This window comes from Nelumbo nucifera, chromosome 6 (genome assembly GCF_055504915.1).
Source record: "Nelumbo nucifera cultivar China Antique chromosome 6, China Antique-T2T, whole genome shotgun sequence".
Classification (NCBI taxonomy): Eukaryota; Viridiplantae; Streptophyta; class Magnoliopsida; order Proteales; family Nelumbonaceae; genus Nelumbo; species Nelumbo nucifera.
This window is the reverse complement of record NC_142654.1, coordinates 197,238-214,840: the sequence shown is the minus strand read 5'-3', so window position 1 is coordinate 214,840 and position 17,603 is coordinate 197,238. Positions and strand designations below refer to the sequence as shown.

Here is a 17,603-nt window from a genome sequence, read left to right as displayed (position 1 = left end):
CCACCGAACCACAGATTCGGTCCAACCAGTTTGGTCCAATCTGGTTCGAATGGCCTACGGTTTGATGTTTAACTCAAGATTCAATTCAATAAACATGATCTGAAAATAAAGAAACTGATACATGACAATCAAGAATCAGTAAGAGGATTGTTCGTAAGGCTGCTACCCTGCAAACAAATATCAGTTCACAGTTTGCAGTTTCCAAAACTACAAATCGCAAATCGCTTAACCCGAATCTGTGAAATTCTCTCCTTCACGCTTTCAGCTTCATCTTCAAATGAAATAAAATAGAAAACATAATTTTTCTATTAATATTACATTAGATTTGAATTCCTATAGATTCTGTCTAAAATTAAAAAATAATAAAATTAATTATAGACCAAGAATGAATAGGAAAAAAATGCAAATGCGCAAATTTATTGCGCTGCAAAAAGATTTCGATCTCCTCCATACGAACAACCCAAATTCAAGAAATATAAATAGAATAATTATAAATATATAACAGAATAATAAATAATTATTTTCAGATCATTCGCCCAAAACTGGGAACCATAGAATAGTTTTTACCGGTTTACGCATATCAAATCTGGCTAAATTTCGGTTCAAGAATCAAACCATGTCTATGATACCATTGAAGGGATGAGAGATCCATCATATGGATGGCCGAACCCTACAGGAAGGTTGAGCGAAATTTCAAAAATTTCTCTCTCTTCCATATTGGAAACGCATTCCCTATTTTAGAAAATTGCATTTTCAATGATCGTTCTTGAATCCAAAACATCACCATATATGAAACCAAAAAGGGATGAGAAAGATATACCTGATACGAAGTAGCAGTAACTCTCAATGAAGATGTTCACGCCCAAGGAGAATACCAAAACCTGCTTCCACTGAAGATGGCACATTGTGTGATGAACTAGGATCAGCAGGATGGTTCTTCAGCAAGAACCAGGATCCTTCAACAAGAATCGAACAAGGGTTGGTAAGCACGACTTCAGATTGTTTCTTCAGTCAAGAAATAATATCAATAACCTTTATTGATCAATTCCTCAAGAGGATATCGAACTAGATAGAGATGGAAAGAATATGAGAGAATTCTGCACATTGTCGTGTTGTGTAACTGAGGAATTCACCCCCTTTATTTATAGCCTTATCAGGATCAACCTCCTAATTTAATTTGGAGAAAGTTTCTTAATCTAAATCTGATATTTGGATCTAGACTCTTGAATGGATAAGAATTATCTTATCCTTCAGCTAATCCAAATCAGATTATAAATCCTATATTGACTCCTTTTAATTAATTAACTTAAGCCTAGTTCGAATTGGGCTTTAGGCCTATTAAGCTTACGTGTTCACTTAACCTCTTAACCCGCTGCCCAGTTGGCTCTCTTTGTATGGCGTGGGACCCAAACATTGATCTACACATCACCCACATGGGTTCAACCCAACCTTTGTTACAAGGCCTGGCCAAATTCACTATAACAGATAGTAAACCACTGAGTCCATCATCATGGGCTCTTAATGGGCCCAACATTTACACTAAATGGTCATTGGGTCCAGCCACCTTATGAAAACCCAAGGACTGTGGGCAGATGCAAGATTAGCCCATCAGGTATTATCCTCAATGGTCTTACACTTAACCTCTCAACCTATAATGATCAAACACTGTCCGATAAGAGAATTTCTCCATCGGCTGCAAGGAACAATGATGCACTCTCTATTCACATGGATCCCGGGAATTAAAACCTTTTGCAAACATTTTAAAACTGTAGTATATATTTATATCTCTATATAGATATATTTTGCAAAAAACAAATTTCAACGTTTGAAATCAATTGTCGACAGTTTAGGTTTACATCAGAGAGAGTGCAGTACTTGATCATTCACTTTGTCCGACAAAGGAGTTGATCCTATCACTATGATCACCCACTTAGATGAATTCTCGGACTGTCCCAACATACCCAATTTTCGACCCCCTTTAAAGATCTCACTGATTGGCATATCAAAGACAGCCTGATCCGACACCTAGTGTAGTACCATAATCAAGTGTAGGGGTGAGGTGTAACTTTCCAGTTTTGCCCATCTATCTCAAAGGTCTAGGGCGATACTGGAATTTGGTCTGGTTCAGGGTTTCAAGAAAACCCACACTGCATGTACCTCAGATCTCACCCTGGTAGCTGAGAAAAGACACACCAACCAACTTGGCGGCACACTAGTGTCAGCCTTGGTAGGATAAATCTCCCTAGATCTATCCAATGGCTGTGAAGATTCTAAACTAACACGAGTCTCATAAATGTCCAGTTTAATGGTATTACCTAGAAACACACCACAATGACATGAATTAGTTATGTACTTTATTCATTTACAATAAATGTCAAAAGATACATCAATCTGATTGGAGTTAAGGGCATAATTGTCCAACACAGGCCCAAGCCTATATCAAGTGCGCAAATTTTAGGGTTAGGCTTGGGCTTAATATTTCAAGCCTAGCCTGACCCCCCCCCCACAGACAAATATATATATATATATATATATATATATATATATATATATATATATATATATATATATATATATATATACCTACACATTTTGTGTATAATGTATAATATTATTTTACATTATATTATATATTTTATATATAAACATTATAACATGACATGTATAATTTATATTATATATAATATTTTATCTTATATAATGTATAAAATAAATTTATATGTATGTTATATTATTTAATATATAGATATATAATATTTTATATACGAGTGACATTTGCATGGAATTAGGCCCGAGCCAATATAGACATGAGCTAGAGCTTATAGTTCAGGCCCGAAACCCTAGGCCAAGAAGCTATGCCTGGGCCTAACCTATAGCCCTTATTATAAGTGCAAAGCCTGACCCGGGCCCGGCCCATGATTACCCCTAATGAAGACTCCATATAAACTTATTTACGCAATAGCAATGCCCCACTTGCTCCAAAAAATCTCGTTACGCAATAGCAATTCCAGCAACTATTATAGTGTGTGCCACTCCTTGCTCATCTATTGGACAACCAGCAACAACCAATGGGGGGCCATTATGAAAACGGCCAACCTACAGACGCTCAAGCACACCAAGGCAAGAGATCTACCGATACAACCCTGAGCCAACATTTAGGAGGCAATACCACTCCCATGCTCACACCGGGCACCATGTTGACTGCATCGCCTCCAATTCACACGGATGTGCTAGTGAACATCGGGAGCAGTGTAGTCCCACACAATAGAATGGAGTTGATTGTCTTCCTGCTACATCTCCCCAAGTCTCAGAACTCCCTGAGCATTTGGATAACTGTCGAGCCAATGGATGCACATTCTAGCTGATTCGGGACACTCCCAAAACCACCAGGAAATTTTTCACATGAGGTAACATTCCAGATCGAGGCCCATCTTAATTTTGTTGACATTAGAATTTTTTCACTAGCAAAGTAAATGAAAATACAAATATTTTTTCACTACCAAAATTAATTTTGTTAACATGGAATTTTCAGGTAATAATTATCAATTTTATATAGTAATAATATATAACTAATTTTATATAATAATAATAAATTTATTTTTAAATGTTGCAAATTATTAAGTATCTCACACATGTGATTTGTAACATTTCAGATTTTCAAAATTACCCATTTGATGGAGGCATTGTTCATTATCTTCTTCATTGAAACTAAACCAGAGCAATGATGATAAGTTTGAAATCCTCTCATAAAACTGACCTATCTCTCTCCCTATTTGTTACATTTTTCACTTTTTTGTTGTTTGGTCTCTCATTATCGATTCTTCTCAATGGCACCGAGTCTCAAAGACCTTCAGCTTATGGTAGCAATCCTGTTGGAAGATTTGTTTATAGAAGAAAGGTGTAAGACGATGAGATTACATTCATTTGATTTTTATTTCATGACGAGAATAAGTGGAAAGAGACGGATAGAAATAAAGAAGCGAGGAGAGGAAGCTTAGCGGCGACGAATGGATTGTCAAGACTCAAGAAGGAAGGAGTAGCAAATACGAGGGATTCGTCTTGTTCGCAATTCTTAGATTTGTCTTTGGCACTTGATGAGGGTGGATTTGGCCCTCCAATGATATTGTGACATATGGCACCTCGGAACAAATAGGTGATACCCAGAACTACTTTGGTAACAACTTGCCTTAACTAAGTTGATGGTGTCCCACCTGGCGCCTGGCCCAGGCGCGAACTGGCGGCCTGGCCCAATCGCGACATGGCGGCCTGGCACAAGCGCCGACCTGGCGGCCTGGCCCAGGCGCGACCTGGCACAGGCACCAAACCGGCGGCCTGGCACAGGCGCCAACCTGGCGACCTGCGAGACGTGCTCGCCAACAAATTCGGCATGCATATCCAAACACTCCCACGATCCTTGGAAGTTGGCCCATGTGACGAACGATCCGGAGGGTGGTCAACGTGCATGGCGGTTACCTTAGGGAATCTCGAACCACTTAGACGACTTCTCGGAAATCTCGGATGCGGTGCGTGAAGCCCACGCCAAACAATGCCTATATAAAGGCACCAACCCCAATGACATGAGGGGGCAAGTAAGCATATTATAACTCTCATACTTTGTGATTTTTAACTCGCGGTCTATTATGAGAGTATTGACTTAAGCAACGGAGCGACCTCGCCGGGCTAGCTACCTCGGGTCCTCTGACATTGATTCCTTGCAGGTCTCTAAAGAACTACGAAACTCGACAATCAATCCAGCTCGCCACCAGACAACTCGGCAACTAATAGGCGGCTCGGCCCTCTAGTCAACTCAGCACCTAATAGGCAGACTGGCACTCTGGTCAGCTCATCACCTCACCTGCCTAGCTCGGTCTAGTCATCTCGTCACCTAACCTGCCTAGCTCGGCCCAGTCAGTTTGGCACCTAACCTGCCCAACTCGACCCAGTTAACTCGGCACCTAATCTGCCCCTAGCTTGGCCTGGTCAGCTCGGCATCCAGGTCCTCATCTAGCAAAAGTTCACTTCGGCCTCTAAGTCATCGACCACTTGGAAGCAGACCAAATGACGAGGTACTTAGCACAAAAAATTGATACTTAGCCCAAAAAATTGATTCATCAACACTACTTCTCACAAATGTTATTCATTTTTGTATGAGATATTGACGTTGTTTTCTTTACTTTGTTGATTATACAAATGATGATGGGTCGATGGAATTGCAGGAAACAATACTAGATCAAGTGGATAAGAAAGATAGAGATCAGGATCGATCGAGTTAGAACAAGATAAGAAGGGGAGATAGATTAATGTATGAGAGTAATCAGGAAGAATGTAGATAAGAAAGTACCGAAGAAAGTGTTGACGATGATGAGGACAAAGATGTCGGTGCCATTTGGATGCTTCCCCCGAATCCTCTATTGTCATACTTGTTGACTCATCATCATCATTGAAAGAGCTTTCCACCTGCTAAGGTGGCCCCAATGTATTGGCTCAGCTCGACAAGGTAGTACAAGGCTCGAGTTCGATTCGAGTTAGAACCTTGAGTTCAAGTTTGATTTGAGAAAAAAAATGTTTAATAAAAATAAAAAATTATATATATTTAAAAAATTAAGAATTATAATATTTTATTATATATATATATATATTCGAATTTGACTCACGAACTTCACAAGCTAAGCTTTATTAGGCTTGAAGCTTAGTTGAAACCGAGATGAATCGAGCTCAAATAACTCATGAAGAGCTCGGCTCATAGCCACCCCCACGGACGTGGATGGTCCCTGATGATATGTCGGTACCGAGAAAAGCTCAGTCACGTAAAGAAAGGGATGATGAGTTGGAGCTTACAAGAAGATTAGGGAATATAATAGAAAAAAATGACAAAAAAGGTAAAATATTCCCTATAAATAAAAAAATAACAAAAAATTAGAAACTTGGTTTTTTGATCAGATGATAAAATAATAGAAAATTTCATTAAAATTAACATTTTTTAATTTATTAAAGGTAATGTTTATTGAGAAAACATTAAAAATTAAAAAAAAGTATTAAAATGTATAAAAAGGAAAAAATAAAATACGCAATTAATTTATTAATTAAAGGAAAAATTTCCAATAGGTACTCTTTACTTTACGCTGAATGCCAATTTAGCACTCGTACTTTAAATTGCGAAAATCTACACAAATTGAAGACAATTTGATATCCGGCGTTAAATTTCCGTTAATTAAAAGATAAAAAGTCCTAAATACCCCCAGTTATTTTGTTTACCGATTAAAATTACGAAAATAACTCTATCATCTATTTCCACCAATGCAAGTGGTAACCATGCTGATACTTGCATTTACAGAGAATCCGAAAACCTGCTCCCTCATGCCGGTGGTGTCAGGCGAATGCGCCACCGGAGAAGAGGACTTCCGGAGCCGAAGAGACAACCAGGGCCAACTGGGTAAAACGTTGACGCCATCTTTTATTTCTTCTTCCTCTTCCTCCAGCTCTCTATGTTTCGCTTTTAACAACAACCGCCGCTGCAACTTCGGGCAGCGGCGGTTTCTCCGCCCGCCCGCGCTTCCTCTCTTTCTTCTTTACACTTCTCCTTCTTTCTTCTTCTTCTTGGAAAACCACCCTGATTCGCCGTTTTTTCCCTGCGAACGAATAGACGCGACGGCGGCGTTTCATCACCGCTGCAACCTACAACTTGTCACGGCAGTGCGGGGACCTGAAATCGGTTGGGACCGGAGCCAGAAATGATGCCTTAGCAGATCCGGATCGGGGACCTAAAATCGGTTTTGCCTCCTGCTGCCGTGCGGTCCGATGTATACGTCGGATCTGTGTGTTCACTCTCCCCTTCTCCTAGTGCTCTTCCGTTACCAAATTTTTCGAAGAAAAAAGACGGCCCTGCGATCGTCGACGATTCGGCAACAAAAGATCTGAGGCGTCTGCTTCGACTTGACCAATTAAATTATTCTCACAGGATTAAACAGGTATTTAGATCTGGACCTGACTCTAAGTTCGAGATATGGATCAAGATCAAGATACTCCTCTTTCTCCGTTTCGTTTCGATCTCGTCTCTCATGTTCTTCAGATCTGTGACTTCTCGTGCTTTCTCGTTAGTTCTAAACCAACAAATAAGTGATATTGACGAAACGTGCAAAACATAAATGGGGCTTGACTGGATACCATGTGAAATGAAATTATTATGCTCCATTAAACTTTGGGTAGCATTAAGCTTGAGAACTGGCCAAGAAATGATGAGATATCAAGATCGAACGCGCTGGGAGAAGGAATTTTCGGCTATGGACGCCATTATGTATGGAATTTTGAAGAAGACGGAAATTTTTTCCCAATCGTCATGAAGAAGACAGAAATTTTGAACTTGTCTCTCACGATTTTTCGACTTCGGGCAATAAAGACGAGAAACAGGAGTCGTCCTCCGGCAATGGTACTGGATTCTTTGACTTCAATTTTTCCGGCATTGTGTACGATCGTCAAAATCAACTTTTCCGTGGCACATTCCCTTGACACCACCGGCGTGAGGGAGTTAGTTTTCGGATTCTTGTAAATGCAAGTATGAATAGTGATTCTCACTTGCCTTAGTCGAAATAGATGATGGGTTATTTTTATAATTTTAATCGGTAATCGGAATATTTGAGGGTATTTAGGACTTTTTATCTTTTAACCAATGGAAATTTAACACTGGTTATTAAATTGTCGCAAATTAAAAGTTCGGATATTAGATTATAGTGATTTAAGGTACAATTACTAAATTGGCACTCAGCCTAAAGTAAATGGTAACTATTGGGAATTTTCTATGTTAAATAAATTTTCTTTATTAACATACTTTAAAATTAGTAAGGTTTATTTTATAAAAAAAAGTTAAATATTTGATACAAAATTAAGATAATTAAAAACAATAAAAAAATTGTTAACAAACTTAGTGAAACTTATTTTATTAGTTAAAATTGATATAAACTAATAAAACCATATTTTAATTAAAATCAATTTATTATTTATACTTAATAAAAAAAAGTAGCTCTACTTCTCCCTAATCCCTTTTTGATTAATATAATAGAATTCCATGATAAATTTCCAAACTAATAAATGTCAAAAAACAATGTAAATTACCCATAATTAGTTATGAAAACCGTTAACCTTTTTACTCTAAAATGATAAATTAATAATTGCTAATAATTACTTATTACCAATTTTTACTGAATAGTAAATTATCTATTATAGTCGATTGGTTCCTTCTTATCAATCAATTGATATCATTTAAAACTCAATCAGTTTGGATTAATCAACCATACATTTTGGGTAGTTGATAAATTTCAAACAGGGCATTTTTATGCTTCAACCATCACAGGCAATCGGTTATGCTTGTTGGGGTAGTCAATTACTCAATTATGTCATAGTCATGGCATTTTATGTCTCCACTATGAGAGTTAGACAACTATACCTTTTGGGGGTATTAAATTATGTCTCACGGTGAGGCAATTCTTATGTAATAGTTAATCGATTATACATTTATGAGTAGTCGACTATACTATAATCTTAACAATGTTGCTTAATAAATAGCCCAACACTTAGAATTTGAAGTTCACATTCAAATGTTTGATATCTTTTTTCATTGGATTTCATATTAGATTTTTCTCCCGTTTATAATAATTTGTTTAAGTACAAGAAAGCCCAAGAACCAAATCTACTTTAGCCATTGGTCTTGTTGAGCATCAAGATAGTGCATTTTATGCAACTAATTGTTGTAGCCTATGACCCTTGAGTAGCTCAAAATACCATTTAAATTATTTAGTATCCTTATTAGGATTAAATTATTTGGGGCTTCCTCAATGGGGAGACTTGATGATGGTGTTGAGAATATGGGGCTTGTGCAATCTGACTTGGCAAATCTTTCATTTCTTCATATTGGGTAGAAATATTGCTTAGTACAATATTGGCTTGGATAAATTTACTAAATCTTATTGCATACTTAAACACACCATAGTACTCTAAATAAATTTGTTATCATCAAGACAAATAAGTACAACAACATCCTTATAGCAAGAAGACGGGTTAATAAAATATAAATTTTTAGTTGCCAATTTGAACATATTTTGAATGATCTAGATTGGTTCGCCGATTCTGCTACATAGAGTTTTAGGAAACATGTCTTCAAATAAATATTAGAAATACTATTAGTTCCAATATTAATTAACATGTTTCTTATTAAAAAACACAATTTAAATGTTAATTAAACTTCGAATAAAAAATCCTTTTATATTTAAAGAAAAAGTTAAAACACCATTTTTTTTACAAACCATGTGAAAATTTCATTGCTAATTATATATATATATATATTTTGTGAATGTGAATTGTCTAATTTATCTTATAGCTTTAATGGATTAGGTTGTTTCCTCGACTTTGTCAGTTCCCATGAGTACTAGAAAGCATACAAATAAATGAACCAGGGGATCAAAAGCATTGCACGTCATATTTGAACACCTAAAACCATCAGACCTATTAGCTTCAATTATTAGTTCATAATGAATCGGATTGATCTGGTTTGTTTGGTTCGACTGAATTATGTAATCTTGAAAATAAAAGAACAAATAAGGTAAAATTTCACTAAAAATAAATTTATTAACTATAAATATGAAAAATCAGAAAAGTAAGGGAAAATGATAGAAAATATTGACAGCAGGGGAAAATATTCCCTATAAATAAAAAATAACAAAAAATTAGAAACATAATTTTTTTAATCAGCTGATAAAATAATAGAAAATTTCACTAAAAATAACAAAAGTTTTTTTTATTTATTAAAAGTAATGTTTATTGAGAAAACATTAAAAACAAAAAAGTATAAAAAATGTATAGACAATGAAAAATTAAAATAAGCAATACACAACTAACTTATTAATTAAACTACTTTAAATAAACTTGCTTTATTAACTTACTCTAAAATAAGTAAAATTTTTTGTATAATAAAATAAAAGTTAAATATTCTATACAAAATTAGTATAATTAAAAACAATAAAAATTTGTTAACAAACTTAGCAAAACTTGTTGTATTAGTTAAAATTGATATAAACTAATAAAACCATGTTTTAATTAAAATAATTTTTAATTTATACTAATAAAAAAGAAACTCTCCCTCTCCCTAATCCCTTTTTTATTTTTTTAATTTATTAGAAATACATGACCCAAGAATAATGGTCAGATGGATAGGGTTCAACTTGGCCCAATTAAAAAGGTCATAAGACTCTTGTCAATATGTCACTTAACAAAGGTTTTGCATTGCATTTAAGAGTAATAAAATTAATATGATGTAATAAAAATAGTAAAATTTAAGATAAGCTATAGAAATTAATAGAAATTGATCTAATGTTGATGTTCATGCCTACGCCTACAAGGGAGTAAATTGGAATATCTGGAGTCCTAACTCATAATGACCTGTAAACACAAAAATTGTAAGAGATTCTACAATGCTCAAGTCATACGAGGAAGAGGAAGTGATCGGTGGAGATTATGGAAGCGTAATTGTGAAATGAAATGGCCCTTACCTTAGGTTGAAGAATTCGGATTCAGTTCTCACAAGACCGTGCTAATATCATCTCACAATTACTTGTAATCTTGTATTTGAGACATCTCCATATATAGTATGTTTTTGTTCATAGAGAGATATTCCTAATACATAACTGCAAAGTGGTTGAAAGTATGGTATAAACACGGTCTTGTGAATTTATAGGTTGAATGCCTTTATCTAAAGCATGGTTTTTAAAATCGGACCAGACCGGACGAATGGACCGGAAAAACAGGGAACCAGTCAATTTTGTTTTTTCCAAAAATTGGATTTTTCCCCTAAACCGTTGACTTTGGTCAGTGAACCGCTGAACCGGGCAGTTAACTGTTCGAACCGTTTTGACCGTTTTTTATTTTTTATTTTTTGTCAGAATGGGCCAAACATTCGGTTCAAACGGTTGGACCATTCGACCCGGTAACTAGACCCCTGACTGATTCGGTCTCCGGGTCAGTTTTAAAAATCATGATCTAAAAGTGCAAGTCTTGGCCGAATGGTCCAGTTACCTCCATGTCAGAGGTGACGTGTGACCCCTTATTGATTCGGTCTCCGGGTTGGTTATAGATTTTTCATTTGGGGTTTTAACTATTCAATCCACCCCTTGCTACTTGCTAGGGCCACACGTCACCTCCATGTCAGAGGATAGGATGATGCCGTATCAAGTATACTAGCGGGGGCAAATTTTAAAAATGCCATTTCGAGATACATTTTTTTATGCCTATTTGGAGAGATACCATGGTTTTAAAAAAGACCAGGAAACGGAATCGTTATGGCCACCAGTTTCCAAGTCGAGGATTTGACCCTCCAGTTTGAACGGATGGCTTGTTTCGACAAAAAAATAAAAAATAATTAAATATAAAAACTGGCTAAAAATAGTTGAATGGGTTGACGGTTCGACCGCCCAAGTCAATGGGTCATTGACTGATTCAATGGTTTTTGGCCAAGGACCGGGTTTGGGGTAAAATAGAACCGATTGCTTGAACGGTTCCTGGGCCGAATGGTCTGACTGTCTGAGTCAACAGTGGTTGAAAAACCATGGGAGATACAATAATAAATTAGGTTATATTTTTTAAATAAAATAACTATATCTATATTATAATGAATAATAAACAACCACGTAGAGCTAGTCTTAAACCGATTATTTAATTGGGATCAAATCATATACCACATTATATTGAAACAATAGTCAAAATAATACTAATTTATTTTTATGTTAATAAGTTAAACATTTTTAACTAATATTATCTTATTTATTATTTATCATATTTACTATTTCAAACATGAAACATGATAAAAATACAAGAAATAAAAAAAAATTATATATTTCATAAAATGTTTGGTTCATAACATAAATCTATTATGGACAAGTAAGAATGAGAATCAATCTAAAAATTAATCAAGACAAAATCATGGAACCGAAACCGTTATAATTATATTCAGTCAATTTAGCTTCACCGGGATAGACCCAACCCATTGGTTCAGCCCTAATTTTTCTTAAATAAAATAAATAAATACATAAATAAAAGTCTATTGGGATGGGACTGGTATAGGTTATCTCGAACCAGACCTGACCCATTGACAACACTAAATATTGGGCTCAATGGGAGAGAATAATTTGTTAGTAACTTATTTCTAATTATATAAATAATTTAGTAAAATAAATAAACAAATGTTTATTGAAATCTATCTCATAATGTCACATCTCTTTTATTCTATCAATTTAATTTATTAAAATAAATAAATTATTTAATTTTATTAAATAAATAAATGCTTAGATAATAAGAATAAAATAAATAAATGAATAAATAAAAGTTGAGATAGGGAATAGGAGAGAGAGAGAGAGTTGAGAAAGAATTTTATGGCGACAGCAGGAAGGAGGCGGCAAGGAGAAAATAGCGTAGTCTCACTGGGTGTTATGTTCTCTCTCTGAATTTTAATGTGATCTAATAAAAGCTGTCGCCCCCTTCTCCTTTTATAACCTTAAAGGGATCAACTCCTAATCCCATTAAGAGTTGCTAATCCAAATCATATTTGGATCTGAATTCCCTTTAAGTGATAAGGATAGACCCTTATCTTATATGCAGATTAGATCAGCCATCTCCTAATCTTATCAGGAGGTTTCCAGACCTGAATCTGTATTCAGATTTGGACTCTCAGTGGATAGGGTTAAGACCCTATCCCATCTACTAATCTAATATCATATTCACCCCTTTATTTAACTGATCAAATCAGCCCAGTTCGAAATGGGCTTTAGGCCCAATAGGTACATGTCCTCACTTAGCCTTCCAAACTGCTGTCCAATTGGGCTTCCTTGTATGGCATGCGACCCAAGCATTGATCTACACATCAACCACAAGGGTTCGGCCCAGCCTTTGTTACAAGGCCTAGCCGAATTCACTAGAAAGCACAGTGAACCCCTTGAGCCTATCACATGGACTCTATGAGCCCAACACTTACACTAAGTGGTCCCTAGGCCAAACCACTTTGTAACACCCAGGGACTGTGGGCAGATGCAAGATTAACCCATCAGGTATTACCCTCAATGATCTTACACTTAACCTCTCAGCCCATAATGATCAAATACTATCCGACAAGAGAGAACCTCTCTCTCGGCTGCAAGGAACAGTGGTGCACTCTCTGCTCACATAAATCCCGGGAATTAAAACCTTTTTGCAAACATTTTGAAACCATAATATATATGTATATCTTTATATAAATATATATTGCAAAAACAAATTTCAACGATTGAAATCGGTTGCCGGCAGCTTTGGTTTCCATCAGAGAGGCTGCATCCCCGATCATTACCTTTGTCCGACAAAGGGGCTGATCCTGTCACTATGATCACCCATTCAGATGAATTCTCGGATTGTCTCAACATACCCAGGTTTTGACCCCCTCTAAGGATCTCATTGATTGGCATATCAAAGACAACCCAATCCGACACCTAGTGCAGTATCATAATCAAGTCTAGGGGTCAGGTGTAACATTCAAGTTTTGCCCACTAATCACCAAGGTCCAGGGCAATACTAGAATTCTGGTCTGGTTCAGGGTTTCAAGTAAACCTACACTGCATGTACCTCGGGTCTCACCCTAGCAAATGAGACAGGATACCCCAACCAACTTGGCGACACATCAGTGTCAGCCTTAGTAGGATAAATCTCCCCAGACTTATCCAACGATTGTGAACAAATCTAAACTAACACAAGTCTCATTAAATGTCCAATTTAAGGGTATTACACATAAATACACCACAAGAACATGAATCAAATATATACTTTATTCATTTACAATAAATGTCATAATGTACATCATTCCGATTGGAGCTAAGGGCATACAATTGTCTAACACAACCAAGTTTTGCAAGAGCATCCGTCGGTTGATTAGCTTCTCTATAAATATAAACACAAAAGAAGTCCTATCTATTCCTAAGCTCCTGTACCTGAGACAACCAAAACCAAAGCATCCACGGGGTTGTACAATCACCGTTGAGGATATCAATCAAAAGTTTGGAGTCTGATTCCACCATGAACTTATTTAGGTTAAGGGCAACCGCTACGTGTAAATCATCCAGCAATGCCATAGCCTCTGCAACTAAATTAGTGTCAATGCCATAAGTGTTAGAAAAAGAACAAATAAAACCATTCATTCCATTTCTGATAATACCCCCTCCACCACAGGGGCCCAGGTTTCCTTTGGAAGCAGCATTTACATTCAGTTTTATGTAGCCCTCCGGGACGGCCAATAAATGCACCACTTTGATGTCCTACCCTTAATTGGTTGGATCTACAACCCCAATCCCTGTAAGGAGAGTTGCTGATTAAAACTCACCTTATGGGCTAGAGTTAAAGAAGAAGAAACCTCATGAATCCACCGCACTATCACCCATATCACCAACTTGGAGCATTTGAATTTATTTTTCATTTTGTGCCTATTTTTCTCTTTCTAAATCTCCCACACTGCAAAACAAGCAGTCAGTCCTACCACAACAACCCATTAATTTTTAGTCGAGGCTGCTAAAAACCAAATTGAGAGAAGCTCCTTAATACTCTCATTACCCTTGAAAGGGAGCCCTAGCATTTTGCTAAAGAAAAGCCACACTTTTCGAGCTAGGCAGCTATGCACCAACAAATGGTTTATATCTTCCTCTGAGTGGTCATGGCAGCAAATACATTTGGAGATGAAAGGAACTCCTAACTCCTTTATATCGGCATCCACACCAACCTTCCCAACCATAAGTTTCCAAACATAGAAATTGATTTTGGTTGGCACAAGAAAATCAATGGTCTTGCAAGAACAAACAAACTTTTATGTTAATCCGTTTACTTAAGAGAAAACCAACTTTGTTAAATTTGGTTGTCGCTCTGGAACAAGAGAAAAATATGAATATTAGATAAAACCATGGAAAAAGAAAAAAAAAACCAATAATGTTAGAGAAAGAAACCCCAAATTAAAGTTGAGAATAGAAACTAACAGAAGTAGGAAATAAAAAAGCACAAAACACCATTACTCCGCCTCTAATAGCTCTGCAATTTAAAAAAAAAAAAAAAGATAAACATGAATGTTAGAAAAAAATCCAAACAGAAGAGAGAGAGAGCAAAATTGGACAAAACCCTATAAAATGAAAAGCTTACAAAATGCCATTGAGATTAGATGATTCATATTTTTTTATGTTAACATAACTTGAAACCAAAGAAATGAAAAACCCCAACCAATATAGAAACCCCAAGCAGCAAGGAAACCCCAACACCGGCGACGATGTTGCTATCTAGTGCTGGAAATTGTGAGCAACCTGCAAAGAAAAATGGGAAAACCAAAAGAAATGGCAAACCCCAAACAACCAAAACCTTAATGCCGGCAATGAATCGCTACTTGTGGGAAGTAATGAGCAAAGGAGGGCAGTCCCCCATCGTAGACATTCATCTCAGGTTATTGATGACCAGAGTAAGAACTAAGAAGAAAACAAACCACAGTCAATTTAACCTATTAACGGAGATTCATTAACATATGCTCAAATACTTGAATTCATCCTAAAGTATATAAACTTTGCCTATGCTAGAAATAATGAAAAGACCTTATCACTATTCCCACTGCATCATATCCAAGTGAAATATGCCTTGAAGGAAAAACATAAGCAAAAAAAAAAAGTAGTTCTACAACAAATTAGTACACACTCAAAACAGAAAATAAAAGAAAATTGAGTTCATTAGTATATACTCAAAAGTTCTAGTAACATGTCAACTAATAAAATATATGAACAAACATGAATACCGACTTGGAAAAGGATAAACTCTTAAGTAACCTGTCAACTAATAAAATATATGAACAAACATATATCTAATTAGTTAAAAGAACGCACGTATGTAATCACATTTAAATCTGTTAATGATCTCAAAGACCTCAAACATGAATTACAATAAGACAAACACCAAAATAAACTTAGATGGGAAACAAAGCATAAAATCAAAACAACCCTACTGTAACTTCCAAGAAAACCTAAGGTTCAGAAGTCACACACTGTCAGTAATAGAGAATCCCTATGTCCAAAAGTGCAGAATGGAACCAATATATTCGAAAACCTCACCAGAATATTAACAAAAAAGAAAGCTACCATTGTAGAAGAGGTCAATACACGAATAGCTAGAATGACGCAAAACAGGAGGCCATGCTCCATCTAAGAAGGCCAAAACCTGTTAAGAGAGGAGATCGGTGAAATCCCTAAACAAAATCATGGAAAACCACATATTAAGTATTAGGGAAAACCCCAAAACAAAAGGATACCCCGACATTAAGTAATAACAAAAGAAAAACATATAACATCCAACGAAAAATCATTAAATTCCGAAAGCTCTTTCTCATCCCCACTAAGTTTGTAAATTGCAACATCTCCCTCCTTTCTTCCCTTGGCTCTAAATTGTAACATATGAAACACTTCCTTCCCTTCTCTCTCCCTCTCTCTATACCATATAAGGACCAGCCTTTATATAGTAGTTGATTTGTACATAGGGAGTGTATAGGACCCAAAGGCTAGCTCCATATCCACTCTACTCCAAGAGCCTTAAAGGAAAAGCCCAAGACAATAATAAATAATAAGTAAATAAAGCAAACAATACCTGTGGCATGCCATATAGGCTCGGCATGGGGATTGATTTGCTTGGTTTTGGTAAGGCAAACATCAGTACCCTACCACCAAGACAAACTTATGTATAAGCCAGATCGTGCCATGTCTCCATTTCCAAATATCCTTCTGTAACATAGTAGTTGACATAAATAGCTATAAATGACCCAAAACAGAATAAAAATTTGTTGAAAATAAAGATAGGAAGGCTGCAATAAAACACATATTTTAGATTTATAATTCTTTTATAGTTAATTATTCTAATATTCTCTCTCTCTCATATAACCGCCTCTCTCACCAAAAAAGCATCACAACATAGAAAACAACTTGGTTGTCAGTGGGTTTCTAGCTCTTAATTTCAATTGAAACTCAAGTGCTACAAATTCGAAGGTATGGCCTTTCATCAACCACCATGCAAACACAAGTAATGCATCCCTTGTTGGATTTTAATCTCATGAGAGATTAAATCCAATGGGTTTGATTGATCAATTACATGAGAAATTGCATCTGTACACTTGATTGAAAAAATCAGTTTTTCTCTTACAAAATCCAGTTTTGAACTTGTCCCACATTGGAAAATTATAAGTTTTGTTTTCAGTTTTTCAATAGGAGCTGATTTACACTCCTTAGAATCAGTAAAGGAGAGTATGGGGATTCGATACTGTAGGTGCACGGTGCACGCGTGTGCGCGGCGCAATGAGGCGCTTTAGAGGCGCACTTGTTCGCACCCGCGTGGCTCACGATGGGCGGCTCTGGTTTTGGTCCGTTGATGACTGTTGATCACCATTGATGAGATCAACGGTCACAATTCGATCGGGTGTGATCAAGAGGCACAATTCAAAGTTAACAGTCACCAACTGTTAACTACTTTTTAAACAGTCACAATGTTTGAAATTGACTGTTCAAGGTGTCTTCTCTAAACCAGCACCTACA

General features: G+C 36.2%; 1 long non-coding RNA gene across 1 annotated transcript; it reads left to right on the top strand.

The window, feature by feature from the left end:
- The first annotated feature begins 6,070 nt into the window (after positions 1-6,070).
- On the top strand, positions 6,071-7,607 carry LOC104589435 (uncharacterized). Its single transcript, XR_733948.2, has 2 exons — positions 6,071-6,433; positions 6,644-7,607. It is a non-coding gene; the product is annotated as an uncharacterized LOC104589435 (long non-coding RNA).
- The last annotated feature ends 9,996 nt before the right edge of the window (positions 7,608-17,603 follow it).